The sequence below is a fragment of the Rhagoletis pomonella genome, unplaced genomic scaffold (genome assembly GCF_013731165.1).
Source record: "Rhagoletis pomonella isolate Grant_MI unplaced genomic scaffold, Rhpom_1.0 Rhpom_scaffold_00008, whole genome shotgun sequence".
Taxonomy (NCBI): domain Eukaryota; kingdom Metazoa; phylum Arthropoda; class Insecta; order Diptera; family Tephritidae; genus Rhagoletis; species Rhagoletis pomonella.
The window spans coordinates 29,144,919-29,157,207 of NW_023458562.1; positions in this window are offsets into that span (position 1 = coordinate 29,144,919).

Here is a 12,289-nt window from a genome sequence, read left to right on the forward strand (position 1 = left end):
AAAAAGTGTGCCACAAATAACTTGCGTGGCATATGCGCCAACGGAATGGCTGACAACTAAGTAGGAACAAAGAAATCAACAGGTCTGTTGACTATCAACATCGTGCGAACGTCGTGTGATGAAGTTAAGCGCGATGCGATGGTGATGAGTAGCTGCTGCTTGAGTTGCAATATTGAAGTTATGTGAATTATAGACGAATAATGAAAAATAGCTGCTACTGCTCAAAACAAATATGTACATTAGGGTGTTCTAAAAAGAGTAAAGTCGAAATTTTAGTGCTCGGGTGGTCCATAAATGCATGTGAAAAAGTAAAGTCGGAATTTTCATGCTCTCGCCCCTTCGTATTCTTCTATACCGAAAAAAAATTATCCCTATTTTTTCATTTTGAAATCAAAAAATATTTAGAGGTTGCTGAAAGCGCTCAAAATTTTTCATGTACATATTTTATATGGAAAAAACCCAATTTTCCTTTAAAATCAATATTTTTCGATCATAAACCCCAGCTTCTCCTCAGGAGACTCTCAATAGCAATACCCAATTTTTTTTTAACAATTTTTTAATATTAACGATATTGTATTGGCACCCCCACTGCATTTTTCGAGGTTTTTGGGTGTTTTCGGCGGAGCTATAAATTATAGTTTTTATGAAAAAAATGGTTGAATCAACAACTGGGTATTATTATTGGGAATCTCGTACGGAGAAACAGAGATCGAAAAATATTGATTTTCAGGAATTCTATACCATTTCTACGAAAAGTTATTTTTTTTTTTCATATAAAATACATGGTAAACTTTGAGCGTTTTGAGCGATCTCTAAATATTTTTTTGATTTCAAAATAAAAAACAGAGGTAAATTTTTTCGGTTTCGACGAATCCAAGGGGGTGAGAGCATAAAAATTCCGACTTTAATTTTTCACAGACATTTTTGGACCACCCTAATGCACATATGTTCGAATTCACGTCAAGTTGAAGGTGTATTGCAGGTAGCAAACAAGCGGCGAGTTGGATGCATCCCCAGCGCAGGATGAAACGCCCACTCAGTTTTGCATGACAAAAGACAGCAATTTACAGAGTTTTTCAATAGTTGCAAGTGAGTTGCAAGTGTGGCAAGCACGAGTATAGGCATTTTAATACGCAACTGGTGAGATATGTGTATAGAAAGATACTGACTAACTGCTTATTCAGGTGTATGTATGGCTTGGTTTGTTGTTATGGGCATGAGCGCTGATTGCTGCGCTGTCTATGTAGTTTGTTGCATAATTCAATAAATATTGAAATAAGATTTCATTAAAGTTGCTTTTCTTATGCTCACCGCCGAGAGGTGCATTTTTTCTCTTCCTCCTTACTAACCAGCAGCAACAGCTTGCCTTTCGTCGAATCTTCGAGATTTTAAAGCCTTTAAAATACATAACTGCAGATAAGCACACCATTTTATGTGGCATGTAGCGCGCATATTTATACAACAAAATTCATCAGGTTCCCTATTCAATTCGAGCTTACATCCACCTTACGCGCCATACTGGCAATTCGCTTTGGCTGTAGATATCGCTTTGCTTGCAAAATTTCCTATATATATACACTCCCTTGCACTTGAATAGGGACCACAATTTTTGGCTTTTTTTCTGGGTTATTTTACTTTTATTTTATTTTACAGTAGACAGTGCCCGGTTAGAACCCCCACAACGTTAGATATGCATATCCTCTCTTCTAAGAGATTGTACCCTTCGTGACCGCTTCCGATCCCATTTGGGCCACGTGTGCCTGAAAATTCGTACTTTGACTCCACCTATCAACAGCTTATTTGTATACAAATTGACTAAATAGCATATTGTAAGTGGCAAAAGCCATAACAATGCGTGCCTTGCCTTGCACGTTCATCCGCTATGCAGTTTCCCCTCTATGTCCCTAAGACCAGAGACCCAAGTGCTCTGCTTGGTCATCATCTGTAGAGATAGGCGACATTTACGCGCAATCTTTGTGTAAGACGTGAAAGAGCTTAGAGCTTTGATTGCAGCCTGGCTATCACTAAAAATGAAAATGTCTCTTCCCATCATTTCATTTAAAAGATTTTCATCAGCTTCCATGATAGCTAAAAGTTCAGCTTGGAATACGCTGTAGAGGTCTGGTTACCTAAAAAATAATTTTAAAGCAGGCTTTCGTGACAAGACGCCCCCTCCTACATTACTAACGAGTTTCGAGCCATCTGTATAAATGTCAGCACCATCGGGCGGAGTGTTAATATCTTCTTTACACTCCTCTCTGTTTGTAATTCTTGTACTAAAGTTGCTTTTCGAAACCGATATAACAGCGAAATGGTCTGTGCTATTCGCAATAAAGCCAAATATATTTAATATACAAGAGAGTCCCTGGGCTTCAGGTAGCCCAGAGCAGCGAGCGCTGCCATCCGATGTCCCTCCAAATCCGAATGGCAGAAAATCTAAAATAACGCGTGCTTCTGAGCGCTCCGCTTATGCGGATCACACTGGACCTTTGCACCTTTGCAAGTATCCCGGGGTTGATCTCTTTATTTAATGCAGCCCACCATACTATTATTCCATACGACTGCTATAAATATCCATCGACCAATCCGGGAAATGAGGCCCCATCTCTTTGCTATGACCATTTTATAAGTATAGAGGGCTATAGAAGCCTTCTCATAACGCTGAACTATATTCTCTTAGAAGTTCTGCTTCTTATCTAGAAATTTGCCTTTTGTAGCAAGATATTACCTGACGCCGTTTAGCTCCGAGGGAATAACCGAAGGCATTTTAAACCTCTTCGTAAAAAGGACGAGCTCAAAATTGCTTGATCTGACGCTTAGGTCACAGCGCGTGGACCTTCAGCATAGAGCATTCGCTTCATCAGTTTACAAAGCGTTGGCGGGAGCTTTCCCCTGAAGGTGATTACAATGTCATCGGCGCATGCAACGACTTCTGCAAGCCCCAATCTGCACCACACAAAAGCGTATTGACGGTCAGATACCACAGAAGTGGAGAAAGAACACCTCCCTGGGGCGTGTTCTTCGTCACAAGCCTTGCCATTTCGCACGCTGCCTGGCTCGCTTTCACTACCCTGCAACAAAGTAGCTGACCAACATGCTCCACCAGTGAGTTATCCTTCCCACGTTGCTGAACGCGTCTTCAATATCCTAGAAAGATAAGTGACAGAAAACCTTAACGCTGAGGGACTTCTCGAAAAAGCGAGCAAGCTATGAATTGCGGTCTCCGTAGATTTAGCTTTTCGGTACGCATGTTGGTCATCAGAAAATATACCCTTGTAGATGGTGTCAGAAAGGAAGCTGCTAACAATCCTTTATAGTGTCGTAAGAGCAAAGGAGCAAAGGCTGTTGGGCCTAAGGTCCTTGGGGTTAATAAGTGATCGTCAGTAAATAAACGCTAATTAGTGGTTACTTCAAACTTGCATTTTATTATAGTACCAAAATTGGCTGAGGGGCTACAAAACTGCGTATTAAAAAAAAATTTTAAGTACGAGAAAAAGTTTTAAATACGATCAAAAGTTTCATGAATTTTTTTTTTGAATTTTCTACATAGTTTGTTGAATTTTAATTGAGAAACAATGAAAATTAAATACAAGTAAAATAACGAGGAATAAGCGAAAAAGCACTGTTCTCATTCAAGTGCATGTCAGTGTATGTACATAAGAGTGGTAAAAAAATAATAAAAATCATAGATAGGGTTTGTGGCACCTTCCAAGACGTTTGCTCTTGCCGAAAGAGCTGCTGGTACCACACCTTAAGTTTCTATGTATACATTTACATGATACTCATGATGCTCATATTTTACTCTAGAAGTATTTTGTACGTACAAATATTAATCAAACAATTAATTAAGTAATCTTAGAATATTTCAAATTTAAATTATCTCAAAAAATATCACAAGCTTCAGTTGTCATGACAACAGTAGCTTTTTATAAAAATCACCAATATTTTTGCCAGTTTCACAGCGATCTGTGGCGTATTTCAAGTTCATTTAGCGCGCTGTATTGGTTGTAGTAGAAAACTGAAAGTTGGTATAGATATTACAAATATCAAAAGGAAAAAATTAAAGGAGTGCCTCGTTTGTTAGGGTGAAAAATGTTTTCCCCATACAAAAATTGGACCACCCTAATGTAAATACTTGTATTCGATTTGCACATTTTTATGCAACACTTGCATGCAATTACCTAGTAAAATTTGTGTCCAACTTCGAATAACTAACGAACGCGCTTGTGGTAGCTTGGGACAAGCAAAGTGTTGCATAGTAATAACTTTGCAAGCAACAGCAATGTTGCAGTTTATTTTACATTTTTTCATTGACAAAATATCCTCAACAACTTTTGTTTGGTAACGATTATTAATTACTATATAGGGATTTGCTTTGCCATTAGCCGCAGATTCATCATACATAATTCAGCTGATGCAAATAACTGACCTCAAGTTCGTGCAACATTATTTGTTACAGGTAATAGTAATTTTTATTTATTTTTCTTCCTTTGAGTTCACTTTTACAGTTGGGAGATGATGGTGAATATAAAAGTTTTGTATGCAACTTTGATGAGGCAGATAAAAGTCAGAGAGTAAAAATAATTAATATTTACCTGCTGTCATATGTAAATGTGCATAAAATGCATTTCCCTGAAGACAAGACTATTAAGTTTATTTGCCAAAAAGGAAGTAAACTTACTGCATATCGCATAGGCAATATGGTTCGTACAAAGGTATTTTAGGCTTGTCTATACCTTTATGGTAAAAACTAAGAATTATCGCGGAGGAGCGGTAAAAAAAAGTTTTAAATGTCAAGCCCTCACCCCCCAGATATTTTTAAATCGAATAAAATACCATACATATTTTTTTCTTAAAAAATTATATTTAGAGGCGAGTCAAAGTCTATGAAGTTTTACAGGTATTTTATATGGAAAAAATACTTTTTCGTAGATTGGTATGGAATCCTTGAAAATAAATATTTTTCAATCGGCAAACTTTGTTCTACTCAGCAGACTTCGAAGAATAATAATCAGTTGTTTATTTAGCCATTTTTTAATATAATTTTTTTTATTGGTCCACCAAAAACTTAAAAAATGCCATGGGAGACCTTTAAAAAATAGTTAAGATTTGTACTGGTTAAATATGCTATTGGGTATTTTTCTTTGAAGTCTTTTGGAAAAAGCAGAGTGTCCGATTCAGAAATATTGATTTTGTTTACCATTTCTACGAAGAAATGTTTTTTCTTATATACAACTACACTCTAAAAATTTTTGTTTAAATTTGCGCATATTAAGATAGGTAACCAGTTTCCTCTCTTAATGAATGCAAATTTAAACGCTGCTTGTTTACTTTTACTTATCATATGTGTGGCGTAGAACAAATTTGAAATTTGTTTTTTGAGTTTTAAACATTTATTGTTCACATTTTCACAGTTTACACATAAAATGTTTAAAATTTCCTCTATAAAATGTTGGTTTAAATTTACGCATATAAAGAGAGGTAACCAGTTTCCTCTCCTAGTGTGTGCAAAATTAAACAATGTCTGTTTACTTTTACATATCAAATTTGTCACGTAGCGCACACAAGGGGTGGGTTTTGGGGCTAAATTTATTATGATATAAGAAATTTTGAAAGAAAAAATTTTCTTTTTCATTTCTTGTGCGTCATTTTGTAAGAATTTTTCTTTTTTTCTTGAGAGCTCTTTAAAGTTTAACTGGGAATGAAAACATTGTCAAAAAAATATGCAATGCATACTCACTTACTGTTGCTTTTTACACTTTACAGCCTAAAAAAGCATTCGAAGATTTAATTTGCTAACTTCGAATTCGTTCCACCAAAATGAGCTACATGATAAAAATACAAGTTCAGTTAAATTTTCGTTATTCGAATTATTAAAAAAAGAGAAACCAGAAATCGACGAAAATTAATAAAAAAGTGTAAAAATTTCGTGAAATTATTTAATTTATTTATATTAAAATTCTTTTGTAAAATTTTGTATTACTTTTGAAAGTTGAGTGCTTCTTTAGCCGTTAATTTTTTCATGATTTAATGATCGGATCTAAACCAAATTACGAGACGACCCTTAAGGTACCGTCTTTCCGGTAAAAAAAATAATTATTGGAATCGGTTCACGCGGTGCAGAGTTATGCGGTGGAATAAATAAAATAAGTAAAAATACTCCGAAGAATTGAAAACCTTCCCTTTTTTGAAGCCGGTTAAAAATGTCTGAGTTCTTTATAAATTTTATGTAAATAAAATGCAATTGATGATACTTTAAAAAGTTTATTTATTTATTTCATACTGTAAATAAAACTTCCATAAATGTATTTTAAAGAGCGAATTTTCAGTATTTGCTGATGATATATATTTAGAAGTATAAACCCTTTCCCCACAAAAATATATTCCTGCGTGCGCCCCTGGCACTTAGTATTTATTATTCGTAAAAAATATATTTTTATTTTCAAAATGATTGTAATTTTAAACATTTCATGTGTATATTTTAAACAATTCATGTTCAAAATCAAATCTTAAACATCGTGTGCGTATACTTGAACAGATTCTGGTTGAAAAATAAACACTTTTCAGTCGTAGTTTTACATGCACTTTTTAGAGTGTAGATCACCCTCACCCGCTTCGCTAAGTGTATGAAATTTCCACGTGCTACATTAGGTGCAATTTATTTTAATTAAATTCGACATACTTAAATTATGCGAAGATAAGGAGACTTCAAATTTTTTAAATATCTTCAAATTATTTTCAAACAAAAACTTTCTTAAACCTCTCTCGTGATACTTTCTCATTCTTATATACATACATGAAGTTTAGAAATGAAGCCATTTCAAAATCATTTCGATTGATACCAATATTGTGATAATTCACTGAAATGATTAGAAATTTTCCATTTTACTTTTTAACCTGTTAATTCCTATAATTCAAGTTGAATTTCAATTTTCAAACATATGAAGTCCCTGCTTTACATATGTTGCTAAGAGATAAAGCCTTTTCAAGATTGTAATAACTCATTAAACTTATAATATAATCGTATTTGAATTTAGATTTAAAATAGGTGGAAGTCCTCTTGAAAAACCTCAGAAAACTCTACATGTTCAAGCTGAAAATTTTTAATTTAAACTCGACTTTTGAAACAGTGGCAACCCACTTCGAAGTATTTTCCTACTAAAACCCTATTAAATCCCTCTTATCTGATGTTCATATTGTGATACATATTCCTATTATCAAATTCCTTTAATTCAAGAAGAATTTGATTTTTCAAACAGAACTAACCACCTTATCAAAAATCGTTCGATTGATGCCCACATTCTAGTAACTCATTTAAATTAAATTAATTTAATTTTTAAACTGGTGGCAACGCGTGTAAAACACCTCAGTAATATTTTAAATTTTCAATCTAAAGGTTTCTTAGCAATCTTTCATTTGACACCCATATATTAATTTTTCAGATAGCTTGCGAATAATTAATTTAAATTTGGTTTTTCGAACAGGTGGCAGCCCTTTCCAAAATACTTTCAAACTACAACTTTTTTAAGCCGCTTGTCATCCACTCTTTAATATAATTTTTAGATAAATAATTCCCTTAATTCAAGTTAAATTAAATTTTTTTAAACAGGTGGCAGACCTCTTCCATGAGTATGGAATTGATTTTATATACAAACGTATGTACATACATATATGTATCTATACCAAGATCCTGTACTCTATAAAAAATATTTTCTGGGATATGATATGCAGTATGAAAATTCCGTTTATTGGGAGGTGCCACGCCCCCTCGTATAATCGAGATTAAATGTATCCTATATATCAAGTTGAGCTAAATGGCACCAGTGTAAAAAATTTAATGGGAATCGGGCGGGTAGTTAAAGCGTGAAAGCGTAACAAATAAACAAACTCACCTTCGGATTTATAATATTAGTAAAGATACATTGAAAACTTCATGGTACCTCACCTCTAAACATAAATATAAAAAAGAAAAAAGAAAAAGACTATGGGGATGAGAGCTTAGCATTTTAATGTTTTCCCTCATGCATTTTTGGACCTCCTTAATGCTATTGATGTTTTCCTTTATTAAGGCCTACATGGTTTTAATTCATTAAGGGGCGATTGTAAAGCGGTCAGCGAAAGTTCCTTAGCTGGTATATCCCTATTTGATGGGAATACTAGGCATGCGTATTAGGGCCAGGATTTTAGACAAAAAAAGTTTCGATGAGCACCCAACCAAAATCCAAGAAGAAATATTGAGGCCACTATAAACGTCTTGTTCGACAGCCAGGCAGCGTTAAGCGCCTTGGTATCCTGTCAAATGCTGAAAAAGTGTGCTGCATAAACTTGAAACCCGAAATAAGGTTCCATTGAGATCGATTCCAAGTCGTGCGGGCTTTGATGACAAAAAAAGAGCTGATAGTCTCGCCAAATGCGGAGACGAACGTAGCCTGTATGGCTCCCACCCCTATCTGGCCATTCTTCAATAGGAATTCATAAGGTATAAAGGTATTTTTATAAATAAAAATTTTAATATTTATAAACTTTCAAATTACAGAATAACTTCGCCTAGACTTACTCCACCTACTTCCAAGTAAAAATATCATTCAATCGCTCCAGTTTCGATAATTATAGGCATTGTGTCTAAGTCTCAACATGTCTATGTCTATGTGTATTCATGTAAAAGTGAACAGAGCATTTGATCCAATGACACACTGAAAACGCTCAAATTCAACTGCTGTTGCCACTTATTGTCTGATTTCCGGCCAAGTGATGGATTTTATGCGAAAATTTAAAATTATACCGTACTCGTACAAAGCGCATAATTTTCGTTATTATATTTTTTGTGCAAGTAGATATTGTTTTTTGCCATTTGCATCAACGCTACCGTTGAAACTGCTCAAAAATCGATTAGCTGCTAAAAAAGGTAGTTGACTTTACAGCTGCGTCAGTTAGCAATTCACCGCTAGCCAACATGCCACCACACCGCTCCGCCCACAACCTTGCCACGCCACACAATGTAGTTAAGTGCAGTGCAGCGCAGCGTTGCAACAACAATGACATTCGCCAATACACAGCGTCTGCATTGAGGTTAACAAACAATTGGCTGGTCAATGGGGCGGCAGACATTGACTGCCTCTGATGGCCATGTCAATTTTCAAACGACGAGAATTGTTGTTGTGTTGATTTTTCTTGCTACCTGGCAGCTGTAGAAAAATATGTGTGTTGCCATCAAGCAAGCAAGCAATTGCAATAAAGTGTTGGGTGGATGTGGTCAACTGGTAGAAGCGATAGATTGCAGGCCATGTCGAAAATCCATTACAGTTCAATGGGTAAAACATACAATGTAAATACATACATATGTAGTGCGTAGCACAAACACACAATGTAAAGTGCAATGTTTGCATTGCGCCAGCGAATTGCATGCTGCTGCATTGTTTGTTTTTCACTTTCCTTTCCCTGTACACTAGTCGCGCCTACTTGCGGCAAACGCATGCTGACCACAAAGCATCACAGTCACTGTCACCCTCATCGACGCACTCAACGTCAGCGCTTTGTTCGCGAATGCGATCTTCATCCTCTTAGCCCAGTTTGCTTGCGCGCATGCGCGTTTTACTTGTCGTCAAATAATCATCATCGGTGCAGACACTCCATTGTGTTGGCAAGTTTTAGTTGCTGGCTGTTTGTTTTTTTTTTTGCTTTTGCTCTTGTTAGCCTTGTATAGTGTTGCTTCTCTAGTTTTTGTTGTTTTTTACTGGCAGTTCTGTTGAGTTGTTTAGACTTGTTCACTGACTTTCTCAAACCACCTTTCGTCGCAATGTCATAAAGAAAAAATAAATAAAAAAAATTGTTACGCTGTGGGTCTAGCGGTCAGTTGTGCTGATTGGTGTTTGCGAATGATTTGTGGCGGTCGTCAGCCGGTGAAGAGTTGCCAGATTTTATCAAAATTTCTTTTGTTTTAGATTTATTTGGTCAAGCGAAAAGTTAAAATTTTTAATTTTTTCCTAAATTTGCAGCAGGGTTGCTCCGTACGCTTTATTTCGGGCCGATATTGAAGCCAGCCTTGAGCGAGAAGCTATTTGTGTTATTTATACCCAAGAATTTTTCATATGAAATGTTTTCCGGTTTTGTGTAGTTCCTGCAACGGATGGAGCCACCTAAGGACCTGTTCTGGTCATAGGTCACATAGAAAGTAAACCACAAGGTCATCATCAGGCCATACAGCACATGCCACCATGTCCTCCAAATCGGGGAACACGCCGGCGCACAGTGGTTCCAAATAAACGAAAAGTGGAAAAAATTCAATATCTTGAAACAGGTGGTAAGACAGTTGGAAAGACTTTTATTATTCTAGCTTAGCTGTCAATTTTTAGATCTTATTGCTTAAAGAGAAACAACTTTTTAGTTTCATTTAATTTTTAGAATTTTATTTCTTCTTTTCTTAATAAATTTTTTTTTTCTTGCGTTAATAATTTTATTTTTATTTTTATAAATAAAATAAAATACAAAACTTAAATATTTTTTTTTTTTAATTTTAATTAATTTTTATGTACAACTTTTTTGATTAAAGTTTTTTCTTTTTCTAATTTAGCTTTTAGGATTTGTTTTAAATTTTTTTTTCACTTAGTTTTTACAACTATTTTAATTTATTTTTGCTTCATTTTCATTTTACATATTTTAATTTTATTTTTAATTAAAATTTCTTTTATTTATTAGTTTTTTGGTTTCAAAAAGAAAAAAATATATACATACGTATTGTAATTTAATTAAAAAAAAAAAAAATATTGCAAAAAAGTGAACAGCATAACAGCATAATTTAATTAAAAAAAAAAATATTGCTAAAATGTGAAAAGCATAACGCCAAGACCTCCTTGTTAGCAGGCAATTAGTCTTTCGAAAGACAGTTAAGAGCTTTCAAGATAGTTGCCAGAATTGACAATTGTCTTACGAAAGACAAGAGTTGAAAGCATCGTATAGATTCCTAAGTAAAAACACTATCCGAAAAAGGCCTACAGCTGAGATCACCTGTTTTTTGGCATTTGCTCTTATCTTTTAAAATTTCTTTAATTTCTATTACAATTCCATTTCTATTACAATTTATTCAAAATACACTAACACATTGAACCAAAAATACCAATACACTAACCAAAAACACGCCTACAGCCGGCCAGAAAAAACGGTAAGAAGAGGAGTTACTTTACTTATGGAACTGTACGATGGTTAAAAGAAGGTTGCCAGAATTGAACTATTACTGTCCAAAATAGTAAAGTTTTTCACGCAGTTTGATACATATTGTTTAGATTTAGAAAAGATTTCTCAAGACACATTTTTGATTTTTTTTTTGTAATATAGATTTTTTTCGGTGCAAAGTGCAGAGGTTTTTGGAATTTGAGAAACATCGAATATGAAAAAAATTTGAATGAATGAGTTTGTTTTTATTTTTAAAATTTCATTAATGTCTCGATTGATTAAATTTTAATTAATCTGAATCTAATTAATTTTATAACAGCAAACTGATTAATCACACCCAGAATCATGTTTTTTTATAGAAAAAATGTATGTACATTAGAGCGGGTCAAATGGGAGAGGAAAATTTTTCGGCTATGCGCGTCTAGCACAGAAGGATTCTAAGTGCAATTCTGAGCAAATTTTCCGAAGAAACCATGGGTCTAAAATAAATTTAGAGTTTGCCAAATTGCGAAAATAGGTTTCTTAGCATTTTGCTGTAGTTTCGTATAGAAATGCTTAAATTTTTTATTAAAACATGATATAAAAGGTTTTTTGGTATGAGGAATCCATTTATGTACTTATCTGTTTCTTAAAACTTCCACCAGAGGGCGCAAGAGTAAAAATTTTTATATTTTCTTCGAAATCCATTTTCGCAATTTGGAAAATTAAATGGAATTACGGTATTCTAAACCCGCATAGTAAAAAAAAGTGACCCGCCATAAGGAGTATTCACGATCCGGTGTATATATCTAACATGTTGCAGAGAAAGCATAAATAGAATGACAGGCTAATTTTGCTATAGTAAGGTGCTCGTTTGGCATTATATTTTTGTTAATAAGAAAAATATTGCATTATATTATAAACACAAAATATATTTGCTTCGAATGCAAACTCGAAATAAGCGAAGTTACTCAGATTTCAATTATTTTTTTATGAGTAAGCAGTTATAATGATTAATTAAAAAATTATTTTATCGATTAATCGCACATCCCTACTTTTTAATTTATCAAATAAATTTTTGAATTTTTCGGTTTTGAGGGAACCCTATAATTTCATATAAAAAAATGCATTTCAAAAGTCT